Genomic DNA, 6507 nt, shown 5'->3' with positions numbered 1-6507 from the left:
ACTAATTGTGTAGGTTAGACTCAAATTCCTCTTTGACTAAGCTCCGTTAGGTGCTAGGATGATAAGCATGAATCAACAAAACCAGTAAGATTTACTTTCATGATAAAGTGAGAAAGTACATGTACTCAGGATATATGTATTATAGATTCAGTCTTCTATTATTAGCTGTAATACAAACTCCAAATTTTCCCATTGATGGTAAGCAGAAATGTGCTTCTGGGAATCTGGGCACATGCTGTAGTACATACAGGCTGACAATGTATTTTACAGTGGTTTTACTTTATGAAGTATGTCAGGTACTTCAAGTACAAAATAGATATAGTTTTAGTGGTGACTACACAACAGGTGAGAAATGTATTCTTCCAAGGATAATTGAGACTTGGGCAAGGTATCTTCACTGGATTATTGGTATTTAATGAAATGCTCACTTGGGTTTTCATGACACCACATTTTTAAAAAACATAATTCCATTGAAACCTAAGCAGATTTTGAATTCAACAACACTGCATTAAACATGTTACAAATTACATGAATGTTAAAATGGAAGTGAAAACCACAGGCCACAGAAAACCAACTGGGACTCATGGCCCCGTGTACATGTTTAAAGATAATCGGCACACACCACAAACATCAGGCACTGGTCCTTATAAATAAAGAGATATGTCATTGTATAAATTCATAATTCAATAAAACAGAATACAATCTGAATCTTAACTTAGCAAATTTACTTTTTACTGTGTTGACAGCTCAAAATTTAGGTTTCCCTTCATGCCATTACTTTCAGGGTTTTAGGAAAAAGCTGTAATAATTACAAAATATATAATGCATTCATAGCATCAAGGAATCAAATAAAGGCATTTGAATGATACATCCAATAGCAACGTTTTCCCCCAAAACAACTCCACATTTAAGAAAAATTGATTTCAAAGTATGGTTACTCATAAATTATGCCAAATTTTATAATTTCTGGAGATATTAATATATTTTCTGATGTGCCATTGGAGACGTTATGGTTCTGTCAGTATGGGGCAATCAGAAATTCACAATAGTATGGTTTACTTTGGTACATGTGGGTAAACATTACTAGCAAAGTAAAGATGCAATATAAACATAACAGGTAAAATTCTGATGGTTAGAAAAACAACAGTTTAGTTAAGTGACAAATATTGGCAACACTGAGAAAGAAATCAGGCAACATAATGTACATGGTATGATGTCCAGTGATGTTAGGGAATCAGCAGATATATTGTGTTGTCACAACATGGAAAACACAACATTCAATAATGTGCAAGTTATGTGAAAAGAACACACCTTTGTCAAAACCACATGCTCCAAGCCTTATAAATGTATATCTTAATGCCATATATTGCATCCACTTCAGAAACATCATTTATGAAAGAGAAAATGAAGCATGTTCATCAAAAGATTAAAGCAAATGCAGTGTTAAAATTACAATTCACCAAAAAATAAGTGACTAGACTAATTAATAATATTGCTCAATTTTATATCACAATGCTACAGAATTTGCATTGGGTTTCTTAGTGTCTCTTCTTCAGAGTATCTGTCCATTACATTGTGTATTATATAATTTGTTCCAATAAATAGGTTAGAAATTCTTCCCAGGTAAGAATCTCTATGTGTACAACAATCCTTTCCATATTATTGGGAAAAACAGATCAAAACAAGACAACAAAACAAATTCGTATAAAATCATGATATGAAAAAGACATATAAGCCCACAATATTAGGTGACGTACAGTATTTACTATGCTTTCTCTTGTTATTATCAATAGAATTGTCCATACTATCAAGCATTATATAGTTAAGCAAAACATTGCATAGCTATCTTTATAAAAACAACTTTGAAGACATTGTAGGATTTGAACGCAGTTAATAATCAAACCTGGAATGGATATCTTTTATTTATTTATTTTTTTGGTACTGGGGATCAAACTCACGATTTCACACTTGCCAGGCAGGTGATTAAGCCACTGATCTAAATCCGCAGCCCCCCAATGCATATCTTTTACATCTTGTCATCTTCAGAGTAGTTGCCTCTACTCTTAGACTTGATACCAGCAAGCATACCAAATGTGAATAAAACCAGTCAAGGCCAAATAGCATTCAGACAAACCAGCTTCATATAAGATCAGTCATAGTAAGACAATGTAAGTAATATAGGGTTTCAGTTTAAGTTAATAGGAAATTAAGGGTAGTTACCATGGTATAACCTGATTTTTTGGGTTATATGTCTGTGCCCTCAAATCTAATATGAGTAGACAGACCAGAACAAAATATAATCACACTAAACAGACCAGTAAGAGTACTGTAGCTTTTAAATCCTGATACACTTTTAACAATGTCCTCTGCCTTCTTTTTGTAAGCAATTCCTCACCTTTCTCCTTCTCAGGATACTATTATTCACTGTTCAGAGTGATAATAGTTGTCATGGTTTATGTCTGTGTCCCCCAGGCCTCATAAATTTGAATTGTGCATTTGTTATTCATTCATTGTCTAGTGCTTGGATTGATGGTGTCAGTGCTCCACCCACAAAGGGGTGGAGCCAGGATGTGATGTAATGGTAGGAAGGTGTCTCTTTCTCTTTGCTGGCTTGAGCTTGCTGTTGGCAGCTGCCATGAACTGTGGTCCAGCCATGCCCACATGTCTTGGAGCCAACTAAGAGTGGATTGAAACCTCAAAGAACTGTATGAAATAAACCTTTCCTTTCCCAACTTTGGGCTTCAGGTATTTTGTCTCAGTGATGAGTAAAATGTAACTAAGACAGTAGTCTAGTCTCATATGTTGAATTTCAGCATACATAAAGATAAAGACAGCTACTACGAAGAGAATGAAAGACCTTATAGTAATTATTATCAACTTCCCCAAAATCAGTTCTTGAAGACCAAAAAAGCCTGCATCATCCTGTAATTATTTGATTAGTTCTATAATGTTCAGTATATATTCAATGTGTGTGAAGATGGGAACAACTATTTAAAAGAAAACTAGAGACAGTAAGATAGACAGTAAACATCTCCAGTGGACTTGCTTTGAAATCTGTGTTTCTTTAACTTGTTTTCTTAGGAACTGTTCTGTACTGTTTTGTCATGTTTAATCTTACCCTCTTTAAGATTAAAAACTAAGTATGTAGGACAGATAAACATATTACTAAGTTTTTATTGGATCATTGAGCAGAACTGTTCACAGTGTCATTATTTGAATGCCACTTTGTATGCTTTAATTTTTTAACTTGAACAACTATTTCTAAGATGACAATATGTAAATTCTCAACTAGTGATTTCTTATTGTTTATTTTTTTGAAATTCTGTGTTATTTCTACCTTTTTTTCTTTTTTTCTCTTTAAATAAAAACATTACAATTCACCAAAAAAATGAACATTAAGTTTTAAAGACAAAACATTAAGTACATAGATACTGTATTGCATTAAGAACTGGTGGTCAACTTAACGTCAGCTGGATTACATCAGCATGGCATTGAGCAAAGATTTTCCACCTGAGGTAAGTTGCCAGGATAAATATGTGGAGAAGAAGGGAGGTGATGAGGGTTGAGGCATTAAGGAAGCATTGTGGGTTGTCATATGAGTTGCTGTCTGAGCTGTTGGTTCTCCTGAAGAAGGCTTGGTACTCATATTGAGCATTGCTTCTTGGCTGGGAAGGATTGGATGGGAAGACATGTGCTGTTGGGTCTCCAGAATGAGCTCATCATGCTGCTTTCAGGCATGTACTCGACTGTGCTTCTCATTGGAGGAGCTCCGGGCCTCCATGTCTCTGAGGACGGCTGTGGTGCCTTTCAGGATAGACCTGTTCTTTGTTGTGAGTATGACTTCTCAGCTCTAGCATAGAACACTCATCCCACTAGCACAGCTCCATCATCCAGCTGGCATAGGCTTTCTAGCTTCCACTGCTGACCCTTGAGTCTTTCCAGCATGGATCCATAAAAGAGATTCCATGAGTCCTTCTTGTGTGCTCTGGACCTCCAGTTGGACTAATAGTAGGCATTGTCCTGAGCTCTGGATTTTTATCTGGACTCATGTGGGACATTGCTGTGGGGTTTAGGCTCTTGACTAAATAATCTATGTCTTTTGTGTTGCAGATAGACTCCCTGCAGTTTCCTGTGTTAACTCCCGGTGACTATTATAAAAATAATATTATAAACATTTGTTTGTCTTGATCCAATTGTTCTCTGTGCACACCCCTGACTATAACAGTCACTATCCATACTTGAAAATGAAAAGCACATTTCAGTTTAACATGTTTAATTACAAGATGCCATGTTGAAGCACAAAGACACTTTTAAAAATCTAGAGAGGTACAAGTGATTAACTGAAAACCATACAACTTGTGCACTTGAGGAGATCTCCACCTCAGATTTGTCGTTTCTGGAAAATTTGTGATTATTTCTTCAGGTCTCCTAGGGATTTTTCAAGTAAACTTAGATCTAAACTGTCTGACCAGTGATGCTTTTAATATGTATTTAACAGCAAATATGGATTGCTATATATCTCACATTGCTAATCCACATAGGATCTCAGCCCAGTGAGCCCTTTCATTGTAACAATGATCATGTGTGCTGAGAGGATTCCCATAACACATAGGATTTATCGCTTGTGTGAGTTTCTTCATGTAAGTGAAATACATGGCTCTGGCTGCTGAAAGCATCTCCACTTGCTTACATAGCCAGTGGTTCTTCCCAGTATGAATTTTTTACATGTTTTACAATGACTGTGTGCATTAAAAGCTTGCCACATTGTTATATGCATAGGGTTTCTCACCAGTGTGAAGTCATTGATGTCTTTTAAAATATCCATGTGTGGTGAAAGCTTTGCCACGTTCTTCACATACACAGGGTTTCTCAACAGTGTAAACTTTTTCATGTATTGGACAATGAGCGTTTCTGCTCAAACCTTTCCCAAATTCCTTACATATATAACTTTTCTGCCCAGTGGGAATATTTCATGCATTATGCAATATGTACATGTGCTCAAACCATTCTCACAATGCTTATATACACTGGATTTATCTTGAGTGTGAAATTTCATATTTCTTACAATGTCCATGTTGGGTAAAAACTTTCCCACATAGCTTACACACATAGGGTTTCTCTCCAGTGTGAATTATTTCATGTTGCTTACAATTTCCAGATTGGGTGAAACGTTTTCCACATTGCTTACAGACATAGCATTTCTGTCCAGTGTGAATTCTTTCATGATTCTTACATTGTCCATGTGTAGTAAAAGCTTTCCCACATTGCTTACATACATAAGGTTTCTCTCCAGTGTGAATTCTTTCATGTTTCTTACAATTTCCATCTGTGGTAAAAGCTTTTCCACATTGCTTGCATAGATAGGGTTTCTTTCCTGTGTGAATTATTTCATGTCCCTTACACTGTCTACGTGTGGGAAAACCTGTCCCACATTGCTTACATACATAGGGTTTCTCTCCAATGTGAATTTTTTCATGTTCCTTACAATGTCCGTGTTTGGTAAAAGCTTTCCCACATTGCTTACATACATAGGGTTTCTCTCCAATGAGTTCTTTCATGTTGTTTATACCCTCCACGTGTGGCAAAAGGTTTCCCACAGTCCCTACATATGTAGGGTTTCTCTCCAGTGTGAACTCTATCATGTTGCTTACAAATTCCATGTTGGGTGAAACCTTTTCCATATTGCTTACATACATAGTGTTTCTCTCCAGTGTGAATTCTTTCATGTATTTGACAATGAATGTTACTGCTAAAAGCTTTCCCACATTTCTTACATATATACGATTTCTGCCTAATGTGAAGTTTTTCATGGATTATACAATAAGTATGTGTGTTGAAAGCTTTCTCACAGTGCTTGCATTTATAACATTTTTCTCCAGAGTGAAGATTTTCATGTACTTAACAATATGTACATGTTGCAAAAGCTTTCCTATATTGCTTACATATGTAGGGTCTCTCTCCTCTGTAAATTCTTTCGTGTTTCTTACAAATTCCATGTGTAGTAAAACCTTTCCCGCATTGCTTGCATACATAGGGTTTACCTCCACTGCAATATTTTTCATGGATCTGAACATTGTGGTGTGTTTCTGTTTCTTTCACATCAAATTACCTTCTGCAATACAAAGAAATACTTCTTTACACTGATTCCAAGATGTATGTCCATATGCACCTCGTCCTCAAGGGAAAGGATCTTTTGGATGGAAAAGTGTGTTTAGCACACTGCCTGCCACTTCTGAAACATCTACATGTTTGTTGCATTAAAATCTTCAAAGTGCAGAAAAGTCTAAAAACACACATATTTTTCTAGTCTTTTAACTTGCTGTTTCTAAGGAGGACAAAGATGAGCTCACAATAAAAACAAAGGAGGCATCAGAGGGAGAGGATCAATTGTGGACCCCAGCACATGACCTCACTTCCTTGGCGACAGGTCCAAACAGAACTCAGAAGGCTCTGGTCACCAGGCACCTTATTCTGGTGACAGTTGGCCATCACAGACCATTGGTTTGA

The sequence above is a fragment of the Cavia porcellus genome, unplaced genomic scaffold, assembly GCF_034190915.1.
Source record: "Cavia porcellus strain 051 isolate PalLab524CR breed Dunkin Hartley unplaced genomic scaffold, mCavPor4.1 scaffold_34, whole genome shotgun sequence".
Taxonomy (NCBI): Eukaryota; Metazoa; Chordata; class Mammalia; order Rodentia; family Caviidae; genus Cavia; species Cavia porcellus.
This window is presented reverse-complemented; position numbering follows the sequence as displayed.